This window comes from Pimephales promelas, chromosome 1, assembly GCF_988280905.1.
Source record: "Pimephales promelas chromosome 1, fPimPro1.hap1.1, whole genome shotgun sequence".
Lineage (NCBI taxonomy): Eukaryota > Metazoa > Chordata > Actinopteri > Cypriniformes > Leuciscidae > Pimephales > Pimephales promelas.
In genome coordinates, this window is record NC_142769.1 from 1624973 (window position 1) to 1645444 (window position 20472).

The following is a 20472-nucleotide window of genomic DNA, read 5'->3' on the forward strand; positions in this document are numbered from 1 at the left end:
CTAATTGCTGTTTTAATGAATGTGCAAATTTACCTTGATTTTGAAATAAAGCAACTATATGCTACAGGGCTTCAATATATTCTACTCTTATTAAATGTACCATTGTTCTTCCTTAGTGTCATACAAAAATGACCGACAGCTTCAGAGGCTGTGAAAGGTTGCAACCTTTTTATACGTTACTATAAAGAAAATGAGGAATGTTTTTGTTGTTGTTGTTTTTTACTTCCTAGTCATTTCTACTCCCTAATATATGGAAAAAAGTCACTAAGTGCTCCTCGGCTTCCATCTACTGGTTATAGTGGTAATTTCATTAAAAATTAATGTGTTTGTTTGCCACAAAGTTTTAGTTTTCCTTCATCTTTAAACCTTTAGTATTACAAATAACATTACAATTGGATCATATTTAGAGCTTTAAAGCGCTGGAAAAAGTGTGAAGCTCTTGAAAGCACTTGAAAAATTTCACTCTTAAAAGGTTATACGAAGAATTATTATTATTTTTGACTATTGCTGCCGCAATACCATGGTTACAGTTAGCTTTGCTATATTAAATACATGTTGAATGTTGTTTTTTTTTTTTGGATTGGAAGTTGTTTATGATTTGCTTCGGTGCTGAATACGAATGCTTCCCACTGGATCTCGCTGTGATGTTATTAATACTGCGGTGAGTTTAAATGCTTTCTCGCCAGCGCTGTGTAGTAACTGGTGTCGCGTGATTGAAGATTGGCCCGCGAGTAACCCTATTCTGAGCTCGCGCTGCACTGTCAAGTATTTCTGCAAGCTGATAAACTGAGTTGCGCGTAGGGCTGTCGCGGTAACTGCAATATTGTAGTACCGCGCTTCTGACAAGTCAACCGCAGAGGATAGCACGTAACGGCAGCAACCGCGATATTCACGTTTTTTTTTTTATAAGGCTATACCCTTCTTGTTTTGAACTTAATGCATGTGTATTGAATGTTAAACAAGTTCATAACGATAACAAGACTGTTTATCATGGTGATGATGTGTAGCCTACATGCTTCACACAGACAGTGAATGAAAGAGATCGGCAGAGCGCGTGCAATTACCTGTGTCTGTCTTTGAAGTCGTGAAAAGCTTGTCGTGTCAAAGGGAAGCGAAAAATTTGTCGCATCATCATTTTAACGTTCTCTTCACGGGTATTTTCCCATAAATCCGCGTCAGTAGCAGCTCTGGTCAGCATCCCACAACACAAGGAAGCCGAAATAAAATCAGTGAGTCACGCATTGAATCAATAGGTCTCTAATAAGTGAAGCATCAGCTTCAGCGTTGCCTATGCGACGCATTGCTGCTCAGCTGAGCCTTAAAGTTGAATCTCAAAGTTAAAAATAAATAACATCTTGTTGAATCAGCTTTTTTAAACGTGTTCGTTGAATGAACGGTTCAATGACTCGCTCAAAGTCCGTTGTCATAACAATATGCGCGCTGAGTGAAAGTCTTTCAATGCGCATATACTGTGTCGACGCTATTTAGTTTCGGTTGCATTGGTTACTGAAAATGTCCTCGTTTTTGTCCACATCGTAAACATTATTTATATAGCAACAAAAACATATAATTAATTAAATAAATAAATAAATGGCGGTAATACCGCATATCGCGCTATTGAGCCACTCAACATTACCGCAAGGGAAATTCCATAACCGCGACAGCCCTAGTTGCGCGGGTTTGTTTCTTTTGCCATTTGATGTTTCTAATATGCAGAAATGGTATCTATCAGTTGCTCAACATGGTGGCAACACCAGTGCGACCTCTACCAAAATGTAGTCGCAAACAGCAGGAAAGCCCTTTTACATTGAAACTTACTTTACCTCCAAACTGGTCCCTGTCCAAAAAGATTAAATGAAGTGAAGCTGCAAAAACGGCAGTGTGTGGTCACCCAATCTTGTGCTAGTTCCTGGTTGTGTGGCACTTGTTTTACATTTACCAAGGTACCTTTTTATGCCCTATTTCAGTGTTTATGAACTCGTTATCACGGAGTAATTTAGGCTTTGCTAAGAAGCTGTTGTTGAAGGATGGGGGAGCACAAAATATATTTGACCCGACTTCAAGTAACTGTTTTAGCGTGGACTTGATTTTACTCATCATAACTGACTGAATGAGAGTTTGCTAAAACATTGCAGAAGAGGCCGTTTTGGATATCGTCCGCATGAAATCAAAAAATAGCTTATTTCCTTTTAGTGCACATTTATTAGCCTTGTGGTTAATAAGTAATAAATGCAAGTTAATCCACAGAAAACAAACTAAGTCAGCCACTACTTCTCGTTCATCCTAATTAAAATAAATCTTTATTTTGGTAATTGATTGTGAACATCTTTGGAATAACACGCTTATGAAATGTTCAAGAGGGGCCATTTTTAATTAAATCTTGCCTTTTAAATTAGTCCCTGTCTCTTTTCTGTTAATAAAGTTGACTATGCTTGGCTGGGCTTCAGCATATTTTTAAGCTTAGGCTTGTTTTTTTAACCTGTATGTGTTAAACCAGTTGATTTTAACAGGGTTTGCTGGTTTTGCCTGTTTTTTTGGTTGTTCATCATAGCCTGATGGTCAGGATGTGGCAAGCTTGGCAGGTCTGTTCCTCTGCAGAGAAGTTTCTTTCCTTTGTGAAAGCATTGTGAAAACATGCCCTTTCGTCTACACACAAACAGCCCATTGGACTGGTGATTTTTAAAGGGCTTTAAAAGCTCTCCTTAGGCCTCGGGTTTCCTTTTAAGGGTCAACAAAGCAGGACAGGAGAGACTGATTCACCATCATCACCAAATAAACACAGTAAACTGGTCTGGGAGACTTAAACTTCTGTTCCAGCTGTTCTCAAACTGGTTTTGACACACTTCAGTGACCTTTTATTATTTTTTTTTGTGTTTTTAAATATCTTGTTTTTCCTAAATGACTTGTTTATTTGATGTGTGTTTGAGCTACTCTTGTTCTCTGTGTTCAGAGGATTTTCTTGGTAAGATTACAGTCTCATTTCGAAGCTCCATTAAGAGGGCGTTCTCTCCAGTCAGGATTAATCCAATCTGGCACATTTCTGTGGGGAGGATCCGGTCTGGCCCTCCCAGACACCCATCTGAGTGAGGACTGCCCTTAATGTGGTCTCTCCTGTCCTCATAGTGACCGGACCCAGTGCTCGTTTATAGTCAGCTGAATCAATTTTGTACCTTTTGCATAAAATGTTTTTGGTACAATCATTGATGATTCACTCCAAAAAATTATTTGTCAACAGGTGCCACATAACTGGATTGTTAAACAAACATAATTTGTTCATGTAACTTCAACATAATGGAATTAAGTAATTTTAAATTACCCAATTTAAGTAGTCTCAACGTGAATTTTTATTATATTCATTAAGGCATTTATTATATTCATTTATCCAATTATATTTCATTTGATTCAGTGACATTTAATTAAATTGATAGACTTTAGCTAGCTATTTGCTAGCAGTAGCATATTGATGCTAAGATTTACATGCTCCTTCATCCAAAGCAAAAAGAAAATAATGAAATCAGTCAACAGGCAAACAAAATGCTCCACTGTGGTGACCCACTCCACACTGTAATTTAAATTGTTTTAATAATTCCAATGTAATTTAACATTAAACACTATTACACAATATCAAGTCTCAATTTGACTCAAGTTGTCGGAAGCATTGTGATGGTTATGCAACCATGGTGTGGTTCGTTTATAGCCTACTTTCAGCTTTTTCCTTCTGTGTTTAGACTTATGTTGTTCATTTGTCAAACAAAAACATGTAAGAAACTTTTTTTGGTCAAATAACTTATTTTCTGCAATAATCCAAAATCCTGTTGGGTTTTTGTTGAGGGAACCAGGGTGATGCTAACTTCTGAGTTGGCCTATATCAGACCAATAAGATAAGTGATAAAATAAACACCACCAATACCAGTAAGCTCAACTATATTTTGTGAATCACTATTTAATTCTCAAAAGGGGCATTTATTTTGACTGAGCTTTAGATTTTTCATCAACTTTTGTGTTTGCTGTATCTGGAAAGATTAATATTATGAGACAGACTGATAATGGTTCAGTAGACGTTGCAGTCAAGCCTTGAATACCACACTCTTGTTGCAGCTGTTAGCATGTAACGTCGGATTGGGTGACAGCAACGTAGGAATGTGCCCATTGTGTCCCAGTACACCAACTGACCCCCGAAATCGTGATAAACCAGTTCGCCATAAATGCTGAGCTGGACCGCTTATGCCAAAACACAAGGGTGAAACCTTCTTTTCCTTGTGTGTGTTTGGCTTGATCTGGCATTTCATGCTCTAAGTTTTACAGTAAAATAGGGTTGTAACGATTCCCTCATGTCACGATTCGATATATGTCGATACTGAACTCACAATACGATATTATTGAGATACTCAGAGTTACAATAAAAGGTTCACAAAAAATGTATTGTTGATTAAAAATGCTGAATTTTGATACTTCATTGTCTGTGTAAATGAATATTCTTGGACTTGGTGCTGAAACCCAAAGCACAGGACAATAGAGACACCAGAATAACAATATTCATGATTCTGAAGATGAAAATACAGAATTATTTTAGATGAATATGCCTTGAACTCTTTCACTAACTAGTTATATTTAAAATAGGGTTGTGCAAAAATTAATTGCGATTAATCGCATCCAAAATAAAAGTCTGTGTTTACATAATATATTTGTGTGTGCTGTATATAATTATTTTGTATATATAAATACTCACACATGCATGTATATATTTAAGAAAATGTGTTATTCATATATAAAATATTTATATAATATAGATTATGTATTTATATATATATATATATATGCAGAATTTAAACGCAAATAATTCTTAAATATATACATGCATGCATAGGTATTTATATATACAAAATAATTATATACAGCACACGCAAATATATTATGTAAACACAGACTTTTATTTTGGATGCGATTAATCGCAATTAATTTTAAAATAATTTAAAATAATGTCGGCTGCTTTTTACTGGTAACTTAAGAAATGTGGCATTATCAGGACCCACAAATATTCCCCCATTGCATTATTATATATATAGTATACCAAATTTACACCAAATCTCAGTAAACATCAGTAATTTTTTCTTTTGGGTGAGCTATCCACAATACATATTGTTGCATTTTTGTATTGTGATATATTGTTCCACCCCTCCATATATATATAATTTAATGTTAAGTGAAACATCAATACTCAGGAGACTAATCTATCTTTCATTTTGCTTCCGCAGGATTGCTTGGACTTCACAGCCACATCTTCAGCATTTTTAGCTGGATTTTAACCTTTCCCATCTGAAGACGGCCATGGAATCGGTAAATCCCATCTTTCTTTCTTGTTGCGGCGAGTAATGATGGTTTGACTGTTACTGGCTAGTTCCTCGTTTTGGTGCTACCGTTGGCTATGAGTAAACACAACTGATGCTGAAATATCTGTGTGTCAGTGGCTTTGGCTGCATTGGGATGTTTATTCTGAATTATCTTGAGGTATTGTTTTCATCTCATTGCTAGTTTGGGAATACTGACTATGGGCTTTTGAACTCTTGGTTAAATAGTGTATATGTTTGAACATGCAGGTTTTATATGTGAATGTGAGTTTGTCGGCGCCGATGCTAGTACCAACAGGCAGGTGTACGGCTCAGCTCTGGAATGTGTGTATTAAGAGCAGGGCTTATTGCATGCCTGGGCCCTGCCTGCCACCGCTTTTGTTAAGGGTTTTTGAGTGTGGATTTGCCTTCTCTCTGTTATGTGTGTGTAGAGGCTGTTGTTTAAATGGGTCACTGCTTCCCTCTCCAGCACGCAGCTCATGTGACCATGCTTCTTCATGAGACTATGTAGCGACTGTCTTCCATGAAAGCTAGCATAGCACAGGCAATATTGCTGCGGTTTTCTAAGAAATGCTTAAAAGAAGAGTACAATTTTTAGTTTTCATCGCTTGCGCATTAAAACCAAGACCTTCCTCTGTAGAACACAAAATTAGTAAACTAACATATTATTTTGGACAAAAAGTGCCAAATGCGACAGATTTGACCTGTGCGTTACATTCCTACCTGAATGCAACTTTGTTGAACTTTGAGTGATTTAATCACACAATAAATCAATCAATCATCGTTGGCTTGTGCAATGAGATCTGCAGTGACGAGTCTAGAAAAGTTTGACTTCTTTGCTCCACATGGATTGAGTCAGACAGGAGAGAATATGTTGGCTGTATCACGATATTGTTAACTAATGAATTAATCAGTGTTAAGTTGTTAACTAATAGAGCTTTACTGTAAAGTGTTACTGGAAAGGGGTATTTCATCCAGTCCAGATTAAAATATAAAAAATATGAATAATGAAAATGTATGTATGTGTGAAAAAATATGTAAATTTTCTTCTAGAATGATCATTTTTATCAAGCTTGTATACTAAAGTTCAGTGATTTCACTTAAATGGCAATGATAATTACCTATTAATTGTTATTTAAGTGAAATTACTGAACTTAAATATACAAGTTTGATAAAAATCATCATTAAAGAAGAAAATTTCAAATGGCATTTAGAGGTTTTTGCATCTGAACTCTTCATATATATATATATATATATATATATATATATGAATGGCTCTTAAACATTTAAATTGTTCAGAAGCAGAAAGTAGCGTAGCTGATGTGTTTACAGGTTTTTTTTACAAGTTTAACGCTGTTCAAGAAGCGCCATCCGCTGTCAGAGATTGAATGCGGTGTTGAACATTTTAACCAGTTGATGGAAAACTATTATTGAAACGCAAAATAAATAATTCACTGTGCTTTACAATTCCATTCACGCTTATTATCGTGATGTATTGTATAACCGTGTATCGACCCATATCTAGTTGTCTATGTTTGTTTTTTGGCCGTCGTTGACGTTGATGATTGACAGGACTGCTGGGTTGCTGTATAGCGATCAACTGGTGCTTTTACAGTTTAATAGAGAATGCACCATTTGATGGAAATGAGTAGAGCGGTCGATGGCGGTAGATGCAGGCGTGGCTATCATGAAGTCGAAGTAGAGTAAAAAACTTACATTTTTGTCTGTGTTGTGATGATACATAACATCTATAGTTATTCATCGATGCGTCCAATATTAACAGATGATCACATCCACCATAGCTCTCACTTTAAAAATGTATGCAACCAGTGGTATATTTGACAATTCCATATAGAGCCAGACCGATATTATCGGCCGATATTAGGCATTTTCCAAGCTATCGGTATCGGCAGTTATAATGGCCGATAAATGAATATTTCAAAAATATAATAAAAACGGACGAAACACGCTTGAACCATGTCATGAGTGTTGGAGTTTGTATAGTTTGTCCACCAGAGGGCGCTCTACACCCTCCCTGTTGGCAACACTCGTTGAGTTGGTCACGAGACATACATTGCTTGAATAACAATTGATAGAACATCTCCATCAGTTCTCTAAACTCAAATAAGCATGACAAAATTTGTGACTATCATGTCCAGTTTTGATGCGGTTAAATAAGCCGAGAGTGAAGCGGAATTAGCTAGTAATAATTACGTTACGTTGCTACAGTGTTAAACTTTTGACAATGTGACTGAAGTATTTCTTTAATAGCGCGTGACCGTTATAGCAATGAGACGCATCATCTCGCCTCGGCCTGTTATATTGAAAATGTATGTTTTACAATTTGCAGAATGACTATCCATTGCTAAATTATGGCTCATCATAACCATAAAGCTAGCTAACGCCACTATCATCAGTCTGTCCTGTTGTGACAATAAAAGAAACAAGTTTCTTTTTAAAATGCATTATCATATTATTTTAGTTAAAACTCATAAATAACTACAAATAACTAATGTTAGGGAAATCTGTTAAAGTTTTGTTGCGCATTTCTGATATATAAAAAATAAATATAAATATCGGCCGATATATCGGATCTTAAAACCAAAAAACATTTGCATCGGTATCGGCCTTCAAAACCCTTTATCGGTCGGGCTCATATCTGAAAATAAAATACAGTAGTGGATGGGAAGAGCATTAGCGAATAACAACTTGTGTATCAAGTCTATTCAGATTTTCGAGTTTTGTTTCTTGAAGTTTTGTACGTAGAATGGTACTACCGCAGAAGAGATTGCTGTTTCTGCTTGGCGTACAGGCTGACAGACGGCTACAGATATAAACAGCAGTCGAGATCCGTTTTAACCCTCGGAAACACTGATAATTTCCTCCATTTTCTTCGTCCCTGTGGAGCTCGTAGTTCTTCTGGTGTTTACCTCTTGAAATCAGACCATATCTGCTTACCGTCAGTAGACACCAAGACTGATCACAAAGCTCATTATGCCGGCAGCGCGCTGTGTGTGTGTGTGTGTCCCAACCCCTTCCACTTCTCATGTGATGCCAGTCACATGGTTTCCAGGCACCCAGAGCAGTAAATCAGAATCAGATTTTATTTTTAACCGTTCTAAATCCACCGGGATGCTTATGGTGAGCATAGGCTCTTGCTTCGGCCCTTTTCCCCTTGAAAGCCACGTACGTACCAACGATCTGATCATCTTTGCAGCGTTATCTGCCGACTGCAACGGCGTTTGGCACCGCTACAGATGAAAGCTGCTCATTACAAGCACGTTTTTCATGTCCTCGCCGCTTTCTAGAGCAGCTCCGTCCCTCAGTGAGATTAGTCTGCAAAACTCCGGTGGGGAAATGCAGCCTTGCCAGTCAAATTACATAACTCTCATAGCCAGGCTTGAGACAACTATAGAGGCTTTGTTCCCAGGTTACTCCACCTCCTCCTTTCCCCTCTCGGCGGCCCACATGTTAATGTGGTATTGAAAGAGTCTGTGTGCTTCGAACAGGCTCAGCTCTGTGGTTAGAGAGCAGAAAACTTGCATCATTAACGTACACATGCTCGTACGTTGCGAGCACAGAGATCAGAGTTGCAATCGGGCTCTTCCTTTGGGTTTGCGACTTGGACAGAAGCAACGAGGCCATCTCTGCATCTGCTCACTTTTCTAGTTTACACTTTAAAGTGTCCTTGTTGCATATGTATCATAGTAATAACTAACCCTCAAGCAAATACATGTAGTTGCTTAAAATTACTCACTGTAATTACACTGTAACAAAGACACCTTAAAAGTGTAACCATTGAGTCTTGCGCTGGTGCTAATATGAGTCAACACCAAGTCTTTCTGCATAAGCGGGCCTGTAACGTGCATGCAGTGCAGGATGAGGCTGATTTAAATCTGAGTTGGTTGCTGTCTTCGCTGTATTGACACCTTAAAGATGGGTATTTTATGACTGCAATTTGCATATCGATGAGAAAGCAGCTTTGTTTTGCTTGGAACACATTTCAACATGGCCGGGGTTTGTATTAATTAGTGATGGGCATTTTTTCCAAAAAAAAAAAAAAAAAAAAAAAATTGTATTTGAATATTTGGGCCTGTAAAATCGAATATTCGTTTCTTTAAATGACATTTAACATCATTTTTTTTTTTAAGTTTCAGTTTTTTTCACCATGTCCGAACAAGCTTACGATTAGACAATATTCACAGCAAGCTAATGTTTTCTGGTAACGCTTCCTTTTACAGTCCAGTTACCCATGTAAATACTATGTACTTATTTTAGTAACTGCAATTACTGGGTAATAACTAGTACTGAACCCCTGTTCCATGTACTTACCTTATATTAGCCAGTACTTTCTAGGTAAGTACTGTACTGTAAAAGGAAGCGTTACCGGTTTTCTTTTAGTCGAAAACATTAAACGATATATATAAGCAAAAAAATATAAAGAACAAATCTCAAGCAGCACGAACGAGAAAAAAACGTTGCTAATAAAGCAGACTGCGCCAATTAGCGTACAGAACGCACACATGAGTCAGCATATGCTTATCGTGATTTATATTGTTTCACGTTGAGAAAAACAATATCCACTTGCGAGTGAGAATGCGCTGCGCTGGTAGACGTTGACCAGGATAATACATGAATAAAGGTACGATCACATTTACCATTGCTCTGCAAAAGTTTGCGAGTGAAATCCAGTAAATGCAATAGGAGTTTCTTATGAGGGCAATCTCATTTTCAAGTTGGTCGTGTAAACCCACAGAATGCTGCTCGTTTTGAAAGGTAATTGCTTCTTACATCTCAACGTTATTAACAATGGACCTTTTGAATTTTACACGCTAATGTGACTGCACATTTAGGCTGGAAAATAAAGTTAATTATAGTTACTAGGGCTGTCAACTTTAGTCGTTTAGTCGACTAATCGGTCGATGCCGTCGTGGTCGACTGACATTCTTATTGGTCGACCAGTTGCATTTTTTTTTTTTTTTTACCAATAGAAGGAATTTTTCAATGACTTACTCCTTGATATTTATTCATTTATAATCAGTTATTTATTACTGTATTCTAAATATAATTAGCCTATGTTTTGTCCCCAACTTTAAAATGCTTTAATTTAGGCTATTTTTGTAACTGCGCCACAGTTTAGCGCACACACATAATACACTCGGGAACCGCACCTGTGGCTGGCTGCGCTGCTGCTCGCGCTCGGTAAGGGATGCTGTATTCATTCTGTTAGAACGCTGCTTGTTTTGGCTTTAGTCGACAAAATGTCCAGGAAATATAAATCTTTTGTCTGGCTGCATTTTAAAACAAAGACGACAAGACTGTGGAGGGAGGCGATCGCGTTGCCATTATGAGCGCGCAAGTCGCGCGCCTACATTTAAAATCGAACTTGAGCGCGCAAAAGACGTGAGCAGCCTTTTAACGGCTATATCATGCTGACTCAATAGATTGTGTTTTCTTAATGTTTTCGTTTTTATTTGTACACTTGACGCATTTGAAAATAGCCTAAATAATGCAACAAAACGAAAATAAACCTATACGCGGTACAGCCTATTAGGATTGTTTTTAAGTTATTTGGGTTTTTTTGAGTGTTGTTTAAAACGCCTTGATCGTCAGGACTAAAGTTAACCCATAGCTTTGAAAGTAAAGAAGAATATAAAGCCTGTATAAACGAGAGCTTTTGTTGGGATTTTTCATTATGTGGCAGATAGCATTTATATTTTTTGCAGCGTGTGGTGTGGTCAGGTGCGCGATTGGGACTGTACTATAGACCTAGGACAGAGCTCTTCACTTTTTGCAGTTAAAAAATCACTTAATTTTCAAAGAATTATATTATTATTATAGTTTTATTTATTTGTGATGTTTTTTCGTTGTTGTTTTATAAATGCTCAATGACAATTGTTTAAAAAATGTTTAATCAAAATATCACGTTTTTCTTTTTTTTTTTTAGTCGACTAATCGTCGAGCAGGACTCGACTTTGGTCGACTAAGGATTTCTTTGGTTGAATACAGCCCTAATAGTTACTATGTAGTTTGTCAGTGTGGGAGTATTAGGAGTCTCAAAATGAATTCATTGTATTTGACTTTGCATGCTAGCATTTGAATGCATTGCCTTGATTTTTAATTTCTACAATTCCTCTACTGTTGCACAAGGGGCTTAGCATGCACAAACCATGCATGCACACTTCACAAATCCACCGGAAATAGTATACCATGTGGGTACTTATGGCTTACTGTTGTTTTCAGCGTGATTTGGGATGCACTGTAGGCTGGATCCTGCTTTGGTTTCACATTGGGTTGCATTGCATTTCATTTAATTCAATGCTGTGATATACTCCGTTTAGACCAGACGCGCTGAGAACGTGTTCAGAGCACAAGTTCAGAGGAAGTGCTGTAGGTGGGTTGTGGTTGTGGGTGTGGTCCTCTTCCTCCAGATTGCATGTAGCACTTATGTGCAAGGAAATGCAGCTTAAACTCTTCACTTGTCTCATCATTCATCTCCCTTCTCTTTTGGCAATGGAACGGACGTGTCCATTTAGTAAATGAAGAGACGCTTGTATCTAGAGGGATGTGCTGCCAAGACTATAGAGCTGGCGTTTGTCCTTCTGCTTATGTCCCATCATAAAATCTCCAAGACTTATTATTATGGGTGTCTCATGGCTATCGGGAAGTTAAGACGAGGAACAAATCAAATGGTTACTGTGGTGGGATTTTTACGTCATGTCAAATCATTTGCACGCCAACTTTTGTCCTTGGTCTAATTTTAGCACACAGATCAAAACTAAAACTAGATGGCCTTCTTTTATTTTCATGCAACCACCTGGTTTGTTGATATAGTTTAATCTCCACAAGATGTCTTGTTTTTGTGGTGCAGCCCTAAAAAGAAAGTACATTTTTAGGTGTTTCCTTCAGACCGTGATGCCGTGCCACGCACACATCGCATCAAATAAACACTAAGCCCACTTGATGGACAAGAGGCCCAATGAACTACAAAACCCAATGGAACAAATTCGATTTTTATGTTCTAATCTGAGCCAAAAAGCCCTCCCATGGTGCCTCGGGGCAGTCATGATTTTAACATGCTGGTTCAGCTGCATGGGTCTCCGGCACGGTGATTAAAGGACACGGAGAAGTTGCATTGTTTTCCATAGACGCCCTTTCAACTCAATCTGCGAGCAGTAATTGGTTTCTTTGTACGTGTAATGTTTTATCTTGACTGTGACGGTACAATGGAGAAAGTCCCTGTCCCTTTTCTAATATAGGAAGTGTATGAAATGCACAAAGCTGGCCGTAGAGTGGCGTCTGCACTAAAGCATTAAAAATCAGTTTCTCAGGTCAGATAATGTTACATGTTCTCTTTATTAGCGCCGGCTCAACATCGTGATGTCTGTCAGGACGATGGCATCGTCTATCGGCCTAACCCTAGTGTGCGCCACGTATAAATGCGAGTGAGTGAGAGGAGGCGGGTGTGTCATTGTAAATCGAGTGAGAAATGAGCAACTAGACGTATCATTGATCATTATTGGAGAAAAGGAGTATTGAAGCTGTTTCAGATATTTCAGTATATCGAAATATTGGCTACACTACTGAATTGTCACAGTTGTTAATTCCTGAAAAGGAAAAGCAGTATAAATCTGAGCTTGTATGTATGCACGCCTGCTCTCCGCACCCCCTCCTTTTCATTCCTCAGTGACGTTTTGGTTTTCCCCCTGCTTCCTTGCATTTCTTTCTCCTCCACTACATGCCATATCACTCTCACTGACTGAATCACGATGACTGTGCTGTTAATGTTGCTGCTGATTTACCATATTTTATGATCTAAGTTTATTCTCACTGTTTGATTTTTTTTTTGATTGACAACAGAATTCACTATGCTTGCAACATGAGTGTTAATATAAAATCAATCACATTAGGCCTCAATGTACTGTTCTGGTTAGGGATTTTCTCACATTTTGCTAAATATATACACCATATTACATATGCATTATAATCTTAATGTTCTTCAATATTTAATGCATATTTGAATAAATCTGGCAAGTTTTTATGACAGCCACCATTTAAATGTTTATATTTCATATAATCTTCTTATTATAAAAATAAATAAAAGTGTAATTTAAATGTTTTTTATAGCTACAAAACAGTTAATTATTACCTTCATATTAGGCTAATGAAGCCTATAGGCTACAACTAGACTCCCATAGTTTACAGCATTAGTTAAGAGATTTGATTTCCTTGAGAAAATTTGCCATTTATTGTAACTGATTTCCAAAATAATCAATATTTAATCGGAATCGAAATTGAATCGAATTGCAAGCTTGTAAATCGAAATCGAATTGTGAAATTTGTGTCAATACCCAGCCCTACATGTTAATATTTTTTCATAAAAATCGAATTATTGCTCACCTGAGTTGAAGAGAAGGCATTACAGTTCCCAATCCCTACTCAGATCTTACTTGTATTTCATGTTTTTTGTCAATGAATTCTTACTCTGTATTTGAGAGCTTTAATTTGCACAGGAGCTGCTCCGCGAGATGAGAACTTGTTCGCCAGCATCTGACCATAATGACCTTGTTTTCTCATTGTTTATATTAGACCAGCTCTGATTTCAGGAAATAGTGCTGTTAACATTTTGCTCAGATATCTGAACTCTGAGACTGTGTTCAATAGGCCTGTGACATGAAAGCCCAGCACCGGGCATCGAACCCGTCCCGGCCTGCTTGGGCTTTGCCAACCCCGAGCTCAGTGACCTTCCTATCAAGTGTCCCTCACCTGGTTTCAAGCCAACAGCACTCTTGGGGTGGACTGTCCTTGTTTACAAGCCTTCAGTGCATGTGTGCTGTCATTAGAGGTGCTGACTAGGGTTGTGCCGATAGACGATAGTATCGTGTATCGACGATAGTCTGACATATCGCCGATGGCAGATGCCCTTGACGATATCAATGCGATAATTGGCTCGTTTTACCATAATGTATTAAATTATTATTATTAGGCCTATTATTATTATTATAAAGCTAGTATTGTTATTAAATGAATATTAGGAACTACAATTAATTTGCCTTGCCTAAATTTACAACGACATCACCTCATAACAATTGCAACAACACACGCACTAATGAGGACTCCTCTAAGAGAATGTTTTTAAAACAGACTAAAAAACATCCCACATCAAAATTCAATCGCAAGGTGATCCATTCACAAATTATCAAGTGTGCTCGTTTTAACAGACGCAAAATTAAATTTCCTACAGATCCAAGATGAAAACGGCATCGTTGTTCGTCAGTATTTGTTTCTGTAACACATTAACAAAACGTTTAATGACACTAACACTAAAAACAATACAATTACTAAACAGTATTAATAATAATATCACTAAAATAGTATTATAGTTACCGTTATCATCGTCGTCTCTGAGGGAACGCGGCGTTAATGCAGATGCCGAAAGCAGTCCGTTTTTACTTTCACTTTCAGAGATTGAGCGCGTTTACATGCGACGACGTTCTTAACCTGATTATGTTGAATAAACTTGACAATGCATGTGGTCATGTAAACGTTTCCTTTATCAGAGTCAAGTCATAAGTATAAGTATAAACCGATCGACTCAGCTAGACGTTTGGCCCTTGCTCTTGTTTCTATCGGCATTTAAAACACATTAACCCGCGTACTTCGTGCTTACTGAAGTGCGCATGTGAAGTGCGCAGAGAACGCACAGGGGGGCACGCAAACTCCGACTCTTTCTGACCCAAGAAATTATTAAAACGTCTTTTCATCTCGTGCAGATATAGACCAAAATGCTGCATGTAATGGCATGAGAATAGGCTAATTTGTGTCCGTAAATTTCCCGTTGACAAACAAAAGGATCTCTTTTTTTTACTTCACTATACCAGGAAATAACCTGATCCTATTAATAAACACTCCACCTTTGCTAGCAAAATAGAAAAAAGATTCTCGTATATAAAACGAAGTAGGCTAATAAAACAAGCAAATTAATGAGTAGGCTAAATAATCAAGTTAATAATCAAATAAGTTAGCCCCGCCCCCTCACGATAATATCGTGTATCGCCGATCTCACAGGCTGACGATAGGACGATATGAAAATGGAGCATATCGCCAAACACTAGTGCTGACCTTTGCTCACTGTGATAATTCCATGTGAAAACAAGAAATTGGGTGAAAGAAGCTGCTTGTTACTTCAAATGTCCAGTGCCCTGTTGTGTAAATATTGTCAAATGTTGCATTAATCAGCATGTGGCGTGTTCTGTCAAAGCTTATGGTCCGACTGGCGTTAGCCTAGGCCTTGAGCGTACTCAACCTTCTTTTTTTAAGCATGCAATGTGTTAAAGCACTAGAATCTGTTCTTTTGCATACTTTATGGCCGTATGATTTCCGCAATGTGAAAAACAAACGGCGTCGTTACCTTGGGGGTAATCCATCGAGCGGAAGTTGAAGCCTCGCGGGAGCTGCCATCTTGTAGCAGAACTTAGCATTCCCATTGACTCCCATTCATTTTGGCGTCTCTTTGACGGTGAATAACTTTACATCTAAGGCGTTTGAAGACCAAATTTGTCCTTTATTTATTCCTAAAGAAACACGACAATGTATAAAATGCTCCATTACTTTGTAGCTTACGTTATGGCCTCGTAGAAGCAGTTTTTCATAAAGTAGGCTTACGATTGCGTCATAACCACTCGAGTAATAAAGGCTTGAAATAGCCCACTTTGGATGTAATGAGTCTATATAATACATTAATTTCACCTTTCAATTTGAATTACTGAAATAAATGAACTTTTGCATGATATTCAAATTTTTCGAGTTTCACATGTATTTGCGCTAACATTTATTGTTCATTTGTACTTTTATTACTGGCTGTCTTTTTTTGTAAATTAATTAAATTTTGAAATCAAGCTTTCTTGTGCCGTGTATACAGCTATTGAATCAAAATTACCCCTAGGGCTGTGCAAAAGTTAATTGCGATTAATCGCATCCAAAATAAAAGTCTGTGTTTACGTAATATACTTGTGTGTGCTGTATATAATTATTTTGTATATATAAATACACACACATGCATGTATATATTTAAGAAAATATGTTATTAATATATAAAATATTTATATTTATATATAATATAGATTATGTATTTATAAATATATACAGAATTTAAGCGCAAATAATTCTTAAATATATACATGCATGCATAGGTATTTATATATACAAAATGATTATATACAGCACACACAAATATATTATGTAAACACAGACTTTTATTTTGGATGCGATTAATCGCAATTAACTTTTGCACAGCCCTAATTACCCCATTAATAAATCATAAATGCATTGAGTGAGCAAACATTAGGTACATTAGGTTGATTACAATAGATAATTGTAAAGGTAATTGATCAATATTTGTGAATAAATGCCTAAACCAAAATCTGTTCATCATCCATCAAGCGATCGTGTCATTAACTTTTTGAAGCTTTAAAATATCGATTGCCTAGAATTTCAATAAATGGACAAATTATGAGAATATTCAAATAAAAATGGCATTGAATATTGATATTATTTCCAGTCTCGTGACAACACTAGTTTCCACACGCCTCCAGTAATTGTATTGTGGTGGGTAACATGAGCTCCCAGTCTGCACTACTAATCTTAATCACTTCAACTTTGTGACATTTGTCAGTGGCCACTGTCTTCTCAAATCGCCAATTCTTGTTGAAAATGAATCACTTCCGGATGCTTTGTTACTGCGAATCGTTCACAAGATCTGCAACCACTGCAGCAGATGCAGGGTTTAGAAGTCAAGGGAGTGTTTTTGAATAAACCCTGTTTTTCATCTGATCTACTTTTTGTTTGGTCTCTGTATAGAGTAAAGTTTTCTTTATAGAAATGAGTTCTATTGTTCTGTTGAACGTTTTAAAGCCGCTCTTATCTGACGGCATTCTTACAGCAGGTGTGGCATGTGTGTGTGCATGTGCATAACCTCACTTAAGTCTCGCTGAAAGAACTGAGCTCGCTTATGTTGTGACTCTAGGGAAGGTTCGAGCTCCTCCGGATCCAGGTGTTCTTCATATCACAGGGCTCTTAGTGACAGCAGCCATGCTTGTGTGTGTGTGTGTGTCCCTTCCCAGCGTCTGGCTGTGAATCCTGCCAGCTGAATGAACAGAACCGGCACAGAATGGGCCTGAACTTGTGGAGAGGAATTTATCTTTGGAATTGCAATAGTGGCATTCAGTGCTCTCCTTTTCTTGGCTTGCAGAGAAATGTGTTTCTGCAGTGCTTGAATTGGGTACGGCTCAGTGATTCATGTTGAATTATCACACTTTTGAATTTGCAATGATTTTGTTAGCTATAGTTAATGCTGCTGTGATTTGTAATGTTTAATTTTTGGTCATTTAGTTTCAAACAGAATTGATTTCAGGTGAAAAGTTAAGACGGTTGTTTTTAAAAACATCTGATTTAAATTTTCTGGCAACAATGCTGTTAGTCTTAGTAAGTTATTTTAAGGACAAAAAAGAATTACTGAAAGAGCGAAGGCCCTATTATTTTCCTTAGGATTATTATTATTATTGTTATTATTATTATTATTATTATTTTACTGGCCCTTAACGTGGGTAACTAAAGGCACCAGGGTTGCGGTGCCACCGGCTTGGGCCCGTCATCACTGCTCGCAGCTATATTTTCTTTTTCCTGACCATTAACATACGATCGCTAATTGTTCGTTAACCGACAACATTATTAAATTAGAATAGATTCGTTTCTGTGACTCATTAAACATATCAATTTGTTTTTCAGGGATTTGGATATATGTGCAGATAAATAGCAGCATAAAGGAATAAATAGGTCTATATGCGAATTATATTTTACTTAAATAATTCACAAATATACAAAACAACACTCTTAGAAGAAATGGTTCTATTTAGAACCAGAAATGGTTCCATCCCCCGCTTCATATATGGAACTCCAAAATGGTTCTATATAGAACTTTTTTTTTCTCGGTAAAAGGTTCTATTGGACAATTATGGGGTTCTATATAGAACCCAGTGGAACCTTTTTTTTAAGAGTGTATAGAACCTTTTAGGGGTTCCAAATACGTAGCGCTGATAGAAACTTTTAAGGTTCTATAGAACCTTTTCTTCTAAGAGTGCACAATGTTTTACACGCAACTTTTACAGAAGCACAATGTTTTGTTTTTATTGTGAGTGCACACAAATAAAAGTAAACCCTTTATAGTTTCAAATGATATCTACTATGCCTTATTCTTATTTTTATGAGACTAAGTATTTTAGTCTGTTTCCGCTGTTACGAAATGGAAAAAGCGCACACACACAATGTTCCACACCACAGCCTGTTTATTATAAAAAAATCTAAAAGTCAACAAGTATAAAAAAGTTACACTTGTTTAATATAAATGGTCCATAGTACAATCTGTGCTATTCAGCGTGACCACTGCTCACTGTAAAGGACAGATCCTAGTATACATAATCAATGTAAATAAATACATCTTGATTATGGAAACCTTTGGATTCGTGGTAAATGAGAGCGAGGCTACGTGAGCCCAACACCGGTTTCTTATTCGTTATGAATTAGCTTTGACTTGATGATATATTGCTACTTATATTCTTGTTCTGTTCTGAATATTTAAATAAAAAGGATTTGTTGTGGAGTGAGGGGAACTAAAATAGCTATGTTTGTAAACATTTTGCTTTATTTACCGGAATATGTAATATATGTTTGCATTTACATAATGTTTACATTTCATTTATTGAAAAACTTAAAACTTTATTAAACTTTATTTTACTTTCACATTTAACATTTTGAATCTACTTACGACTTACATCAATGGTTGTCTGGTTAAAATAAAATCGTAATTTAGAGCAAAAACAAATTAAATTTCATGAATTTCTTTCTTTTTTTTAGCAACATTAAAATTAAAATTACAGTTTTAAATCTACTTCGCTACAATGGTTGTCTGGTTGAAATAAAACCATTAGAGAAAAAAAAAAACAATAGAAATATTAAATTATTATTATTATTTTTTTTCCCCTAAAGCAATTATAGAGTTTTGTTTAAGAACTTAAATGCTGGGCATTCTGGGCATCTGTGGGTAATCAGCTGCTCATAGATGGAAAGAAGTCACAGTTCGACTTTGTGTCCATTCTCTCTGCTGGAGCCGATCAAGGGCCGTCAGCACAACAGACGAGGCGACAGATGGACCTCCTCAGACTTAACCCTTCCCACGCCACACACTCCCCATCTGTCCAGCCTAGCTTACGCCACCATCTTACTCGGACTCCCTGCTTTCCTCTCTTCTAGCCTGTCCGAAGTTTACGTGACCTGTCGAGGTCTCTGATGCAGAAGGACATATGGCCGCCACTGAAAGAGGAAGTCTTATCTTGCGCCATCCCATTTTTTCCTACATCCTAGGCCACGAAAGCGTCAATAGAGGCTTGTTTTGCTCTGTATTTTTGTGTGCGCAGACATGCCACTCCCTGGGATATCGGTTGGCAGGCAGCCATGTCGGTCAGATGACTTTAACTGGCACAGTCTGTGTGTAACACTGTTTGCATGAAGAGGTTGGGCGGCATTATGAGTCGTATTCCAGTTGATCAAAAGGTTTTGTTTTATTGATATGGTTTTTGTAGTCATTGGTGAGTTGGACTGTTAGCTTATCGTTGTTGTTACACCAGGGTCAGTTTTAATTGTTCAGTTCTGAGCAAATTCTCTTGGGGACGATTGATTTGACAATTGGTTTCCAAACCTTCTCCTAATCAATCACTGATTGAGCAATGAGCTTCACACTGAAACATTCTTTTGATTCTTTTTGTGCTCACTTTCATTGGTTAACCTTTCACCAGAGCTAAGGTGTTTAGTAAGCGCATAGTTTTCTCTTATTGTTGAGATTACTTATCAGTTGCTATGAGGAAATGTCATCATCACAGCAGCGGACTCCTCTTGAATTACGCTAGTCGTTCACTGTTGATGTCTGTCTGCATTGGGGCCATTTGAGGTCATGCAAATGCTGTGATGCAATACGATTCCACCCATTTTCCACCTAATTCAATTGAATACTGCATTTAAGTTTAAATACATCCATTTGGAGAATTCCAGCAATACAATTGTTTTTAGTATA

At 37.2% G+C, this 20472-nt stretch overlaps 1 protein-coding gene across 1 annotated transcript in view; it reads left to right on the top strand.

Moving 5' to 3' along the window:
• Nucleotides 1-20472, top strand: part of ankrd11 (ankyrin repeat domain 11) — a 161355-nt gene that overhangs the window by 35230 nt on the left and 105653 nt on the right. The window contains exon 2 of the mRNA XM_039690801.2: nucleotides 5256-5337. The gene's annotated coding sequence lies outside the window, so the exon portion shown is untranslated. The remainder of the gene's footprint in view (nucleotides 1-5255; nucleotides 5338-20472) is intronic.